The sequence below is a fragment of the Malaclemys terrapin genome, chromosome 2, assembly GCF_027887155.1.
Source record: "Malaclemys terrapin pileata isolate rMalTer1 chromosome 2, rMalTer1.hap1, whole genome shotgun sequence".
NCBI classification, from domain to species: Eukaryota; Metazoa; Chordata; order Testudines; family Emydidae; genus Malaclemys; species Malaclemys terrapin.
Window position 1 is genome coordinate 73,505,389 of NC_071506.1, and position 16,580 is coordinate 73,521,968.

At 42.2% G+C, this 16,580-nt stretch overlaps 1 protein-coding gene across 2 annotated transcripts in view; it reads right to left on the minus strand.

Moving 5' to 3' along the window:
- The window catches only part of MAPRE2 (microtubule associated protein RP/EB family member 2), a 148,208-nt gene that overhangs the window by 111,133 nt on the left and 20,495 nt on the right, over positions 1-16,580 (minus strand). For both annotated transcript variants that reach the window (XM_054018178.1, XM_054018177.1), the window contains exon 2: positions 3,481-3,542. The gene's annotated coding sequence lies outside the window, so the exon portion shown is untranslated. The remainder of the gene's footprint in view (positions 1-3,480; positions 3,543-16,580) is intronic.

Genomic DNA, 16,580 nt, shown 5'->3' on the forward strand with positions numbered 1-16,580 from the left:
GGCCATTGGAATGGACTGTCATTAACTTTGAACAAAAGCATACATATGTTGCATTTTTAAAAAATTACTGTGGTGGTTTTTTTTTTAAATGAGTCAGTTGCATTGATGAACTCCTGCGGGATAATTCCTGGTATTAGGACAGTGGGGGAAAAAGTCACCCTATGGTTCAGAACATTTTCAGACAAGACCATAAAAGGGTATTTAGGTTGTTCAATTACTAAGTAAGGCAGGGAAAGGATACTGGTTAGCGTGAAGCCATAAACAACCATTCCATTCAAGTTAACTTTGTCCTTTAGGTTCAAAATTTAGATCCAAACTACAGCTCTCTTCTCATGTTAAATCAAAATTGACCATAAAACAATTGTGTCTTCATGCAGTTGTGACTGTCATAGGATGTTACCCTGCACTGACTTCTGGGAGACCCAATCAGTTTCCACAGGATGGAAATGCTGTGAAAGCGATGCATTCAGCCAAAGGATTAAAGTGATTTGTTTTAGTGACACCCTCTGGCTAATAATGAAGATGCAAAAGAAGTAGAGGAACTTTTTTCCCCCACCTGGAAGGAAAGACTGTTCCTCTACTCTTCCTGCTTTCCAGTAACTATGCATAACTTTTCCACATGCAAGCAGCAGAGCAAATAATGAAAGCCTCTTATCAAATAGATTTAGAAAGTTTTAACTTTAGTGAAGCAAAGAAAACCTGCCAGGATATTGAAGTTGTTTTACTGTGTTCTTTTCCTGAACAAATTCTGTTTTCTAATCCACACTGAGATGTTTTTGGCTGCCTGTACTGCTAGCCAGAAAATACTGAATAACTGCAAGTAAACATGTACTCTAAAGCGCCATAGAAACAGCAATGTTTTTTGTTGTTAGGATGCATTCTAAATCTATTGTTTTAAAATTCCTTGCTTAATGCATTGTATGTTTAACTGCCAATGAAAACTTTTTCTACATATCCTGGGGGAGTATTCTAAATGAAAGTTGTAAAACTGCCTGGATAGTTGAACTTCCTTCCCTATATTGCTATCCCTACAACTTTAACAATTAAACAAAAAACCCACAAACCATCATTGAGTTATCAAAGGAAGCATGAAAGTACATCAAAATTCCATTGCATATTGATATGTGAAACCTGGATTTGGTCCATATTCAGATACAGTACAGCTACCTTTATAGCAATATGATGAACCTCTGGTATTAAAAAGCTGGCAGCTGGGACTTTATTTTGATATTCAGTGTGCTACAAAGTTCCAGGGATTTTGGGAGGAAAGACTACAGAGTAGGCAGAGACCAGAGGGAATACTCTGGAAAGCTGCCTGTTGGTCTGAGGGTGGGACTATTCACTCCAGGAAGTCTGTATGTCCAAGATAAGTTTTATTAGACAATGTGTAGTCACAAGCAGACTTTTGTAAAGTAGACTATATATCCCGGTTGCCTCTACACTAGTAGTTTTCTTCAGATTTCCTACTGTTCCACAATCACCTATGGGAATACTAGTATAATCAGGTTGATTGCAGCTGTGAGTGTTTTAAAAGTGTCATCCAGACATGTTTTGAGCAGGGTTAGAAAATAAGTGATTAAAATGCTATGGCCACTCTACATTAGGCACTTCCACTGGTGCAGCCCTACCACTGTTAAAAACAAGTGCAAGTGGAGGAAATCCATTAGAATTTCTACAGCTTTGAGTTTCTCAGCTTCTTCATGGGGCCCAGATCCTTTGTTTCATCTTTGACTCATTCCAGGCCTCTTTCAGCTTCTTTTGTGCTATAGCAATTATCCACTGGTCTTAATATGAAAACTCCCAGACTAAATATACTGCATCTCTCTTCTGGTTCCTCAAATTCTCTCAGCTCTCATCACTTCATTCTCATAGCTTCTAAAGTTTGCAGTTATCCCCTTGCAGCTCTCCCTATCATGGTTTCAGTCTTCTTTTAACTGCTCCCTCTCCCTAGCCCCCTGTTAAACAAGGCTCAGCTCCAATTATTCATTTCCTAGGGATTGTTCTAATCCTAACCTATTAACATATCCCAATTATCTGCAAACGTTCAGGTCTCCCCTCCTACTGATTTGAAAAAACAAACTGTGCATTTGTAGCACCTTTTTACAAATATGTCTGAGCTGTTTCAAGATATTCAAAACCCTTAGTCAACAGTTGAACCATCTCCCTAGTTCCCTTGTGAAACAAGCCTTAACATTGTTTATGGAGTACAGGAAAAATTATGGCTCATCTTTGCTAAAATATACAACATAAATAAAATATTCTAGCAAGTGAGACATGCCATATGCCCCCATCAAAGTCAGACTTTATAAATGGTAACATTGACAGACTTTCAAGCATTGGCAGGTGGGTTATAAACTAGAAGTTTCTGAGCAGGGATATGTCATTTTATGTATATGTTAAGTGCATAACTACATAAAATATAATGTGTTATAAGATATAATGCCATACAGTGAACTGTACTCTCTGTACCTTGCCAAGAGAGACTGAATGTGTGCATATACTTTTGACAGCACTACACCGCATGCAAGAAGATGTTATTTAGAAAAACCAAACCTATAATAGTGTAGGTGTATAAAAGTCTTCCTTTTGGGGAAAGTTTAGAATTCAGGCTGTGCAACAAGACAGACACTTGGCAACCATGATACAAAAAGACAGTTAATATGTGACAATGTTTCTTTTATCAACAGCAGCTTGTGCGTTCATCATTTTAAAGACTTTCAAAACATTGCCATCTTGTGGACCTATCTCTAATTGTATCATTGTTCTCTGCTGTTCCGACAGGTGAGTCAAATTATGACTGCAAATTGCAAACATGACAAATTGGAGGCTGGATAGATTAACCTAGTGTCCAATACACAACTAATTGAAAATTTACAAAGAGCTGTTCCTTACTGGATATGCATTATTAACCATGCACAGTAACATTTGGTCTAGCTCTCTTTTCCTCCATTTAAAGTGGGGAAGGCTGCATTATTTAACTCGTAGAGCTGCTAACTCAATGAAGTAAAATGAGCATTGAAGAGAGCATAAGACAGTTTTCCACCAGAGTTCCTGAAGCAGGAGAGGAGGAGAGACAAGGAAGAGGAGAGAGAGAGAAAAAAAGATTCTTCTCCCACTTTTGGCTTCCTTCTTTATTGACCGCCCCTCCCTTTATTCCCTACACATTTGCAATATTTTTTCTGGAAGCAGTTTTCATTGGTGCTGCTAGCTGTAAATTTGTTACAATTTTGTATTGCATGGATACTACCATTTACAAAGGCAATTTATTTTGACTTGTACCTATATATTCTTGCATGCTAGGTCTTGTTGCAAAGGAATCTCAGTAACTACTGTATACTGAATGTCACCCAACTGTTGCTTTGAGTTTGTTAATATTTTTAAAGAGCAAGTCAACCTTGAAGTCAATACCTCATTACTTTTAATGTCAGTCACAACATACTGTACATTTTATCACACCACAGAGAGAACTAAAACACTTACTTTGTGCATCCAAGCACTTTCCCTGGTTGCCGGAATGAAGTATTCCTCGCAGCAATTTGGTACTAGAAGGAAAACATGACAACAATTAGCTCAGCAAGGAAATAGGAAAAAAATAATGAATGGTCTTTGTCTATATGGGATATGCAGCGATGCAACAACCATGTCTGTTCTAAAAACGAAACAAGAGGAGAAACCCTTCCTCACAATATCCTAATTCAACTGAGTTCACACAATAGCACAGTGTCTGGTATAACTGCACAACAGTCATATGTGCCTTCTTGATGGTAGGAAATCTGTTAGGTCTCTTGCACTGCCACATTCAGAGTTTATTCATAGTTGCAGGTCATATTTCTGCCCCTTGATTTTGCCAGGCTTTTCTGAGCAAGAACATAATCTCAGTAAATTTATGAGCATTCCACCAAACTGATCTTCTTGGCTATGACCCACTTTAAAAAAAAAAATCTACTATTGAGAAGCATGTGTAATGCAGACAGGTAAAACTATATTCTTCCTAATCGTACATTATGATGCAGTGACTTCCCTTAAAAGCTTTCTAGTTTTACCTTATGCAGCTACATAACATTACCTCATCTTATGTAAATGTTTCCTATAATGTACTTCCTTATACACAAAGAAGGCAATATCTATGGTATACTGAAAATACTGAGATAACATTATTTAATTACCTATGGCAACTGAGCATCTTTTGAAGGGGACCATTGTATGACTAAATTTTGTCATGTAATCCAAGAACACCTTACAAAAAACAGTTAAATTTCACTCTTACAACTTAAAAAAGTTAATTCATTTTCTCTTCATAAACTAAAAGCATGAGTGTTGCCTGTTTAATGGCGTGTGCTGTTGAACACCACTAGCACGCTAACCATTATAAAAGAAGAGTGCATTCTATAAAGATTTTTTATAATTGTATAAATCAACAATCCCAAATTTTCTGCTCTCTGGACTTCAGACTTTCACTAAGTAGTCCAGTGCAGGTATTTTATGAGATGGGGACCTGTTTTGAAAATCATTTGCCTATTAAGGCACCTACCTACATTAATTCCTTCTCCTCTGGTAAGCATGTGGGGGAGACTTAGGCCTTGGCTACACTTGCAGCTGTACAGCGCTGTGCGGTAAACCTGTCTTCGTACAGCCGAGTAGGGAAAGCGCTGCAGTCTGTCCACACTGACAGCTGACAGCGCAGTGGCGTGGCCACACTTGCAACATTTGCAGCTGTGTTGGGAGCGGTGCATTATGGGCAGCTATCCCAGCATTCATGTGGCTGCAACATGCTTTTCAAAAGGGGGGGGGTGGAGTGGAGTGTGACAGGGAGCGTGGGGGCGGGAGGAAGAGTGCTTTTTGGAGCATATCAGCACTCTATTTTGCAAGTTCCGAACTCCCGGCCCCCTGCTCATTCATTCACTCACTCAAAGCAAACAGCAAACTGTTTGCTTTTTCTCTGTGGTACGAGCTTTGAAACCGGCACTTCCGCATTCCTGCAGCCAGTCACAACAATGGAGAGGATTGGCCACTTGACAAGGTGATCAGTACAGCGCTGCAGGTTGATTCCTGATACACACTCACAGGGGAGAGTCGTAGCCACTCCGCTGTATCTCTTATGCTTCTCGGGGAGGTGGAGTACCTGCAGCGGTGTACCCAGGGAGATACAGCGCTGTAAGTGCCCTGGCAGTGTGGACGGGGAGTGAGTTACAGCGCTGGGGGAGGCTTTACAGCGCTGTAACTCGCAAGTGTAGCCAACGCCTAACAAATGGCTAGAGGGTGGAGAGGAAGCAAAAGCGAGAGAACTTGCAACAGATGGATGCTTTTCTATCTAGTTCAAGTTTCATTTTGTTAATTTAAGAATTTCAGAAAAGCATCTACAATGAACCAAGCATGTAAGAGAAATAGTCAGGTTAGAAACTCTTGAAGGCAGGAACTGTCTTATCTAATGTTTTGTAAAGTACTGCATACAAATACTGGGTTTTATAAGAACTTAGTGGATTTTTAAAGTCTTCTTGGAAAAAAAAATCCAATCATTTTTTCAAAGAAAAATATGTGAAAAAAGGAATAGAATGAAGGGTTAAGAAGGCAGGATAGACAAAAGGAGGAAAGTCAAGAAAAGGAAACAGAACAAAGAGTGAGAAGAGGGGCAGAGAACACAATATACAGTGCCTCGTGGTTCTATATCCCCTACATTTCACTACATTGCTGTGTTCCACAGCTGTTCATTACGGGGCTGAGAGGTGAGGTTATGCAGAATGCTGTTAACCAAAGCTGGGTGAATAATGGAATTTTTGGTTTGGTAGCATTCCAAAAAAACCCCAAAATGAAAAAATATTTAATACTGTGTTGAACCAAAACCAACATTTTCCAAATTTTTCAGCCAATTGAAGAGTCGGAAAACACTGAGAGGGGCCAAACAGAATACTTTTTTTGACCAAACTCAAAATTGTGTTTCAATTTTGGGCATTTTAACAAAAGCAAAGGACTACAAGGGCTTTTTTATGTGAACAGTTAGTGCACTGAAGCTGGGGTGTAAGTTTACCTCACACTAGCCTGCTGCGTATTAACTGTCCATATGGACCCTGTTGCCAAGCACTATAAGATCACTAGTGTGCTTTGATCTATTCCCATTTCAAAGCAGGGTCGATCAAAATGCACTAGGGAACTTTTAGTGTGGACTGTTCATGTGCATCAGGCTAATGTGAGGTAAATTTACATCCCTCATTGCCATGCACTAACTGTTCATATAGACAAGCCCTAGATTCACAAAACAGAAGGGACAGGGAAGGGAGGGTGCCTCTCTCTTCTGGTGAAGCAATTCCATGTTGCATCAATAGTTAGTCATTGGAGCAGGGACTTAAACTTGGGTCTCCCAGATGAGTGCCCTATCACCAGGCTACAGAGTCACTTCTCACTCTTTCCTGGCCCAATGACTATTCATTGTCATCATGAATGACTAAATTATTCATGAATTCATTGCCATTCATAAAGTCAACCAAAACTGCATTTTTTCAGAAAAAAAGCTATTTGCCAAAAATTTTCCCCTAGTTCTACTGTTGATGCCATTTGAATCAGGTGGCATCTTTTACATTTGGGCGTGTATTTTTAAAGAATTTAATGACTCAGGAATAGGTATTTTCTTTTGCGTTTCAATCCCTGTGTTCTGCGTCTGTGTCTCAGTGGACTGGACGCTTCCCAGCCTATTAAGCAGATTTTTTCCCCAGCACTGGGAATTTAATGCTACATGATGCAATTCTTACAACAAATTGTAATGTGAAAAAGACAGGAGCGCTGCATGCTAGAAAGTTTCCTCTCCTGGCTTTGAATGTCTTCACCACTTTTTGCAAAAAGAAAACAGGATATAAAAACAATTTTTAGAAATTGGAAGTGAATTTTAAAGGGGCCAAAAGTGTCTGACAGTCACGGTTTGCACAATGAATGAATGACTACCCCAGCCACAACAGGTTGCAGAAATGGATAAATTCAGGGTATGTCTCACTTCAACAAAGATGTGATTGTGGCATGTGTAGACATACCTGAATAAGATGTGATCTACAGTAGAACCTCAGAGTTACAAACACCAGAGTTACGAACTGACCGGTCAACTACACACCTCATTTGGAACCAGAAGCATACAAGCAGCAACAGCAGAGCCAAGAATACAAATACAATACTATGTTAAATGGAAACTACTAAAAAAAATAAAGGGAAAGTTTAAGAAAAGATTTGACAAGGTCAGGAAACTGTTTCTGTGCTTGTTTCATTTAAATTAAGATGGTTAAAAGCAGAATTTTTGTTCTGCATAATAAAGTTTCAAAGCTGTATTTAGTCAGTGTTCAGTTATAAACTTTTGAAAGAACAACCATAACATTTTGTTCAGAGTTATGAACATTTCAGAGTTCTGAATAACCTCCATTCCCGAGGTGTTCGTAACTCTGAGGTTCTATGTAATTAGCTAGCTCAAGTAACAATAGCAGCGAAGCTGCAGCAGCATATGCAGCCGCATTGGCTACACCTGCTTGCCAAGGTACCCTGGTTACATACTTGAGCAGCCACCACCTGTCTTGACATGGCTTCACTGCTATTGTTACTGAAGGTGTCTTTGATGAAAGCTAGCATGAGTATGTCTATATGTGCTGCAATCATACTTTCGACAGCAGTATGGACATACCCTCGGTCATAGCCATGAAATGTGAACTAGCAAACATACTGCTGTATGGGATCATTTTGCTGGCTACATGATAAACCGGTGAAGATTAATTGGACTATCTCAAAACTACAAATATTATGGAGCAGGGTTTTGCACAGGTAGAATAGCACCAGCAATTGTAGGAATGGAGCTGAATTCAGTGTTTCCTTCAATTCCAAAAAACCCACAAAGGTATCCTCGTTGACTCAGACCAATTCACAGGGGAGACACTGACAGAGTACACATCTGAAAATTCCAACAAGCATGTGGCAGATTTTTCATGCCTCTTTATGCCTTAGTAATTTAAAACACATTTTTGATCCGAAACTTTTGATTCTCTTCCCGTGCCTTGATTTCACGTTGAACATTGGCGTGAATAAAAGCTATAGGCTGCTAAAAAGTTTTCCTCCCCTTGTTTACAAAGCCACCAATAAATCTTCTAAGTGATCAAAAATAAAAGTGTTACACTCTTAAATCCAGTCTCGTCCTGCTGAACGACTTAATAGGCATAGAAGAAGGACAAACATGCACTGTTCCTCACAAGTGGCTAGGATACGCTCACAGCCCTTACCTCTAAGAGGCATCAGATTTCGTCCCCACAGAGCAGCCAGCCAGCTCTAACCCTTGGAATAGAATTCCCTTTTGCTGAGCTCCTCCAAGATGGAGATGCATATAGAGATAATACATGGATCCAAGACCTTGGCAACTCTGAATGAAGATCACATCTGCGCTCTCATGAAGGCCTAATTCCCTTCCAATGCTTTATAAGCGTCCTACCTCTTTCTGTAAAGGCTTTATGACAACATAACTATCTTCCAGCTGGGAGGGTGCCATAGATCTGGCTTCAGAGTCAATTAATGTAATTTCTGTTACTACTAGTATGACAAGTATTGCCAGCCAATACATTAAATATCTATGTAAATGGTAGGCCTAACAGTAGTAATTGGGTAGATGAGATTTACAAAGTGTGTCCGTTTTGCATTATTGTTAATTTCTAATTTGGTAGCACAGGCTGCCACACTTTGTGCAACTGTTATTTCTTCCAGAGGTTTCTTCCCTTTGCCACTTTTTTAGCAGGCAATGCTACTTTTTGATCATGAGAACAAGTCTCTCCTCTTTTTGTTTGGTACAGAGAAGTAGTATAGAAAATGTCTGCATTTCAGTTTCTCCTGTCACACTGATTAAAGTCTTTCCTACTCGCATTTTCAATGTGTCTGATCTCCGCTGGCTTCTACATCTTGCATGCGATCACTGGATGAGTATGTTAAGCATCTGTCTGTAATAGTCTGCTAGTCTGGTACTCCTGCACAGAGGTTATACCAACGGAACATGTTTTGATCTGTTTTTACCAGTAGGCTGTCTACTATTTTTAGAGTTGGGTCTTGTAGTGGGGTGGTCACCCCATTCCTGCCTGAAGGGGATAAAGCAACCCTGGAGGGGGCTGCAGCAGGGAAAGCTAGGCCGATTGGGAAAGCAGCCACAGCTGTGGTCAGCTTAATCAGGGCCCAGCTGGCCCTTATAGAGGGCTGTGGGCCAGAAGAAAGACAGACACTCTCTAGCTTTGTGAGAGAGAAGGACCTGGCTGCTTGGGAAGCTGAGGAGGGTACCTAGGGTGCAGCAGTGCTGGGGAAGGGCAGTGGGAGCTGGGGAGCTCCAGCCTAGCTAAGCCCCAGGCTGCAGGCCGAGTTAAGGGCCCACAAAAGGGTACTGGGGCAGCCCAGGAATAGGCAGAGGCAGCTGGTCCACCCCCCCTTGCTGATGATGAGTGGTTTACAAACTGCAGTCTGCCCCAGGGAGCAGGGGTTAGATGATGACTGGCAGTAGCCACTGAGGCAAGGTAGGGATAGGTGGTTCCCCTGGGAGGGGAGACCCAGAGTGAGGGGGTACTGCGGTGGGCAGAACCCCTGGGCAAAGGGCCCCAGGAGGGACACGGGGCCAGCGGCAGTAGAGACACCAGCCTGCAGAGGGCACTCTGGGCTGGAAAGAGTTAATTCTCTGGACGACCAGCAGGAGGTGCTGCGCTGGAGAGTCATCGCACTGCCACAGGTCTAGTAATTTGAGTATGAATGAAGTTGATCAGATTTCTGGGTCATGCATTAGTGCTGCTCACCAATTTCACGTATTACTTCAGAACCCAAGTGCATGTCATCACACCATGCTGGTGCTCCATGCACTGAACAATGAGGCAAAAAGAGTGGGATCTGAATCCACATTTTCCATTGAGGAGTGCACTGAGCTACTACTTTGAGACTGAACTGAAACTATATTTTAAACTCAAAACCAAAATTTACTAGATTTAAGCATTCCATATTAGACTGTTAGATGTGTTACAATTTGGAAAAGTAACCATGACCACTGCACAGGACAAGACTTGGAGACTGGTGACAAAGTGGGGTTAAGGGCATGAGGCACATCAGTAACCAGGAAATAACCTGCACTTCTTTTATTAGAGGATGGCTGGCAGTAACTGCTATATCTAAGGATACTATTTCCATTATATGCCCCTTTGCACACACTCAGCTTTACAGCACAGTTGTTGCTGAATATTGAATGATGGGAAATTTTGTTTAAAGATGTGCTGTATTCTTGGAGATAGTGTGCAACTTTCAAAATAATTTTGCTAGAGGTAATGTTCCTATCTTTAGAATTACTAGCCTTATTGAAGCAAATCAGTTTGGTAGACTTAAAGGCAGTTATTTAAGTATTTGTAAGCAATTCCTTGAGTCACCTTAACTCATACACTTCCAAATATATCATAACATGCATAGACTAGGAACAGGCATAGGTTTAGTTTGTAATTTTAAGATACTAGACCAATTTTTCACCAATGGCTGCATATTAAGATTACAAGTATGTAGTTTACTGGTAACAATGAAAAGCACTAATTGGCTTTGGCTGTCTGGTGTGTTATGGAACTGGAGACTTATTTTGAATAATTTTTTAAAATTAATTAATGCAGCATTAGGGTTGCATAGTTAAGCACTTGTGGTACTAAAGAGTGACTATGTAAAAATGCCGCCATTGTATCCAGAGAGCTGCCCACTATCTGTATCCGGAATCATCTTCCCTACCTAGTAGATGGTCTTGTGGTTAAGGCACTAGACTGATACTCAGGACATCTGGATTCTATTGCCACCTCTGCCTCAGTCTTCCTGTATAACCTTTGTGCCTCAGTCTCCCCAGCCAAAAGTGGGACTACTGCCCTACCTCACATGGATATTGTGAAGATAATTAAATTAATGTTTGTGGGATGCTGAGATACCAGGTAAGAGCTATAGAAAATAAACTTGTATTACTCTTGGTAGCATTGCTGAGATAACAGCAAAGAGTATGAGCAGGATATGAAGAATTGGTTACTAGCTTGCAAACAATTATACATGTACAAGGCCACTGAAGACAGACACTACAGATATCAGAGGACTGAATTTGAAGACCGTACGTTTGCACAGGTGTGACTGAGGTCATAGAATGGTCCAGTAGTAAGAGCACTCACCTGAGACTCAGCGACTTGCCTTTGCCACAAACTTCCCGTGTGACCTTGGGAAAGCCATTTAGTCTCTCTGTGCCTCAGTTCCCCATCTGTAAAATGGGGATAACAGCACTTCCCTACTTTACAGGCATTTTGTGAGGATAAACTCATTGAAGATTGACAGGTGCTTAAACACTAGGAGGTTACACACTTAGTTGCTCTGTTGGCTGAGCTTATTGCAGGGGCATCTTGCATCCCTCCATTTCCTCCCCCCACCCCCAACTCCCTTTGTGTCACCCTCATATGCCCCTCTTAGATACTCTGCAGCTCTCCCCAATCTTCCCCCACCAGGGGCTCTGTCACCCCCATTCTTCCCCCCCCCCCATGTCAGCAGTTTTGAGTATCCATTGTCACTCCCCACTCCCACCCCCATGTCCTCCATTCACTCAGGCAGCTTTCAGCGGCATGCCTGCAGGAGGTCCGCTGGTCCCGCAGTTTCAGCGTACCCGCCGCCGAAGCCACGGGACCGGCGGACCTCCCGCAGGCATGCCGCCGAAGGCTCCCTGACTGCTGCCCATGCAGCGACCGGCAGGCCGTCCCCCGCGGCTTGCCACCCCAGGCATGGGCTTGGTGTGCTGGTGCCTGGAGCCGCCCCTGAATACTTATGATTAGATAACTTTCACCAAAACTAATTTTATCTAGGGACAGAAATTGTAAGTTACCTGGCTAAGCCCAGAAGACTAAGTTTGTGTTCACAGAAGCTGGAGTCTTCATGACCCTTTAGAGAAGAGGTTTGCAAGCTTTTCTTATTGCATACCTCTTTCCAGATCTACCAACTGCAGACGTATCCTTATCCTTCTCATCACTCATACTTTGTGTGTTCTTAACACAACTTGTCTTTAGCCATCTGTCCATATTTCACTTGTTATGTTGTTGGCATCCTTTTGTCTGCGAGAGACCGTGGGAATTGCAGCCTATGAATATTTCACTATTACATACAGATATAGTTATAGTGTGACGTATACAACTGAAACCCCCCCTAAATTCTGAGCTCAATTAGACGGGACAGTTGCTGGGCAATTGAACCTGCGCTGCATGGTGATAGGAGGTGAGATCTCTTATATCAGTGTCTATTTGTGTTCTCATCAGTACATCTTGAAGTAAATGACCTTATTTTATATAAAATTCCCAAAGTTTTAAAGCTTTGTCTGAGTAGACTTATGAAAATGCAATAAATAAAACCCACCATTACGTAATTTCTCCCATGTAACCCTCAGATGTTTCGTGTACCCCCAGAGGTACGCTATGACACTGTGCCTCAAAATAGCACCCTGGACCTCCCATATTCACCACCATCATATAATTATTATGTTTTGTACAAAGTATACCTTGTGAGGTATCATTTCAAAAGTCTTGATCTGTTGAACATTAATATCCTGTTGGACTGTATGTGCTATCATTGTATGTGAAGTTGTGAAGCACTGCTATATGTGTTACTGAAATAAGTTGAGGTTGGGAATGTCCACGGCCAGCCTTTCAGTTGCAACAAAGGAGGGCCCACACAGCATTAATGGCCCATCAAGAAAACAATCCACTATCCCAGAAGCTCCTTAGAGAGGGCATGTAGGCAATGGAGACTGCTTGATCAATGGGGGTTGACGGACCCTACGTCACAAGGAGAATCTTTCTAGCAGCTGGAAGAAGGTATAAAAAGAGATGACACATCCTGACTAGGCCTTTCTCCCTCCCACCCCCCAAGTCTCAACATCTGAAAGAAAAAGATTTTGAACTGGGGAAGAGTGGTCCCAGGCTGGAAGGGTGTCTAGTCTGTATATTGAGGACCTGTAACCTGCTTGTACCATCTGTTAGGGTGAGACACTGAGTTTGTTTAGTTTAGAGAAGAGAAGACTGAGGGGGGACATGATAATTTTCAAGTACATAAAAGGTTGTTAAAAGGAAGAGGGAGAAAAATTGTGCTCCTTAACCTCTGAGGCTGGACAAGAAGCAATGGGCTTAAATTGTAGCAAGGGTGGCTTAGGTTGCACTTTAGATTAAAACTTCCTGTCAGGGTGGTTAAGCACTGGAATAAATTGCATGGGGAAGCTGTGGAATCTCCATCACTGGAGATTTTTAAGAGCAAGTTAGACAAACATCTGTCAAAGATGGTCTAGATAATACTTAGTCCTATCATGAGTGCAGGGGACTGGACTAGAGAACCTCTCAAGGTCCCTTCCAGTTCTTCGATTTTATGATTGCTTGATTCAAATTTTGCTTAGTCTGTTAAAGTTAGAATTTAGACTGGTGTTTATATTTTATTTCTTAGGTAACCAACTTTGATCTCTATGCCTGCTACTTAGAATCACTGAAAATCTATCTTTTTGTAGTTAATAAATAGGTTTTATATTTTACCTAGAACAGCGTGGTTTGGTTAAATTGCTAAGGAAATCTCAGCTCAAATTACAATGGCTGATGCATGTCCACTTTCCTCTGAAGAAGAGGCCAACTAGCTAATGAGTTTACACTGGCCAGGCTTCTGACCATTGCAAAGATACTACAGTTCTGGGGTGTAGGGCTGGAGCTGGGGAGAATTGGCTGAAGCTTCTCTATTGATTCATGAATGGCTGGGAGATCTCTCATGTAACTCAGTTGGGTGTGTCCCTGCCTGTGGATGTCTGTGTAACTGCAGTGCCTGCCAGAGGCAGGTAGCTTGACATCAGCATCACAGTGAGAGAGGCAGCCCAGGTTGGTGGGTTTGGAGGGCTCAGTGGTCCCGCAGTCCAGGTTGCATCCCGGGAACCCATCACATACGTGTACCACAGTTTGGGAACCACTGCTCTAGAACATGCAGCCATATTTTTCTTCTTCACTGGTAATGCGTATCAAACAAGCTGCAAATGCCTTATATGTATCAGTGCCATCATTTTGCCTCAACATGTCAGTCTATTCCTCCTCAATAGAAACTCAATTTCAAACACTTCGCTACCAAAACATTTATGGTTTGTCAGCATTCACCTCTCCAGTTCCACATGACAAAAAACACGTGAACTTGAATTTCCAGAATACAAAAAATCCACTACGTTAAGTTTTTGAATGATAAGATACTTAAATTATCCCAGAATAGGAAAGGATATATGCAGCCCCAGAAGACTTACTTCTAATACACAATAACTTACCTTAAGAAAAACACACACACACAAAAAACACGTTTTAATTCATATAAATGCTACTATTCCTTCTCTTCCATCAGTAAAATAGAGTTTTAATATGATCATTCTAACAGTGTCACTATTTGCAGAGTTAGATCCTCTTCCCCACTGCCCTCCTGGCACATGGCACTTATGAAATACACAGTGATATAAAAGTAGTTCTCTGATAGCAGTGGAAAGTCCAATAAATTTAGGAACTTAAGTTGATGCTTCTCCTTTTAAAAACTGATTCTGTACGTTTGGAAACCCATGCCACGGATATTCAACACTTGAGTGGAGAGTCTGTTCCAGAACATGAACGTCTATCTCAGGGATGGGCAAACTACAGCCCAGGGCCTCATCCGGCCCTTCAGACATTTTAATCTGGTCCTCGAGCTCCTGCCAGGGAGTAGGGTCTGGGGCTTGCCCCGCTCCATGCATGCCCTGGCTCCATGCAGCTCCGGAAGCAGCGGCATGTCCCCCCTCTGGCTCCTACGTGTAGGGGCAGCCAGGGGCCTCTGCATGCTGCCCTCACAGCTCCCATTGGCCAGGAACCGTGACCAATGGGAGCTGCAGGGGTGATGCCTGCAGACAGGGAAGCACGCAGAGCTGACTGGCCACGTTGCTGCATAGGAGCCAGAGAGGGGACATGCCGCTGCTTCTGGGACCTGCTTGAGGTAAGCACTGCTAGGAGCCTGCACCCCTGACCCCCTCCTGTGCCCTAACCACCTGCCCCAGCCCAGATCCCCCTCCCACTGTCTGAACCCCTCGGTCTCAGCCCGGAGTACCCTCCTGCGCCCACAACCCCTCAGCCCCACCCCAGAGCCCACACCCTCTGCCAGAGCCCTCACCCTCCTGCTCCAGCCTGGAACCCCTCCTCCCCGTCCCCACCCCCCTCCGCACCCTGAACTCCTCATTTCTGTCCCTAGTCCACAGCCGGAGCCTACACCGCAACCCCCAATTTCATGAGCATTCACAGCCCATCATACAATTTCCATACCCAGATATGGCCCTCGGGACAAAAAGTTTGCCCACCCCTGGTTTATCTGGTAACATGCATGAAGCACAGTCTCAGATATCAGGTGATGCCACAATGAGAGGATCCATCTCTGGAAACCACATTTATGTTCACATATTTTCACCCATTTTGTTTTGTTAGTTTTCAGAGCACAGGAATATATGCATTATAAAATGCTACAAAAACTGTGTCCACTGGTCTTTAATAGCTCTCCATGCCATGATATGTTGCTTCTCATCTTCAAAACACTTCACCAGCACCCAACTTGGCTGAGCTCTCATCTCCCATTGATTTCATTGGGAATTGGGTTAAGTCCCTACATGATTTGCTCAACACCATGTGCAAGTTAGCTTTAAAGCTGGGATTAGGATTCAGTCCCTCTTTCAGGCTCCTGCTTTGAACACACCTTTCCTAGGACTTCAATTTTTATAATGTGGTAATTAACTATTAGTGTGACAACATGACTAAAAGATTTGTAGATATAAAATTTACTGTGTATATAGCAAGTGGATCGGTGTCTCCATCTCATTGTCTACATGCATCTGGTGAGATACATTTTTTGTAATTCTGCCAGTTTGGTTGCAAAACTATCATGAAGCATTTTTCTTTAATTTGTGTAAGACCTCTGATAAAGAATCACTGAATAATATATTCCTCTTCACAGGTGTTTTGTAAATGAATACATGTTTAAGCCTCATGGGATTATCCATCCACTACTGGGGTGAAACAATGAGGCAAACAGTGACAGTAGCGACTAGGTCTGAAAGAATTTTATAAGGTTTGCTTTATTAAAAGAGTGAGACCTAAAACGTAACGTGCTCCTTTAAATAAAGTTTCCTTGCATAATATACAATGTGCACTTATTTCTGAGAGTTTTTATATGGTGCTCATCACCATAGTTCCAAAGCACTTATTCTGGCCACACAATAGCAGATGTAAAGGTAGCCATCTTACAGCAAAAAACTTCAGGACCAGACTCCAAAGAGAAACTGCTGAGCTCCAGTTCATTTGCAAATTTGACACCATCAGATCAGGATTAAACAAAGACTGTGAATGGCTATCCAACTACAGAAGCAGTTTCTCCTCCCTTGATGTTCCCACCTCAACTGCTAGCAGAGCACCTCACCCTCCCTGATTGAACTAACCTCGTTATCTCCATAGTGATTTATACCTGCCTCTGGAAATTTCCATTACTTGCGTCTGATGAAGTGGGCATTCACCCACGAAAGCTTATGC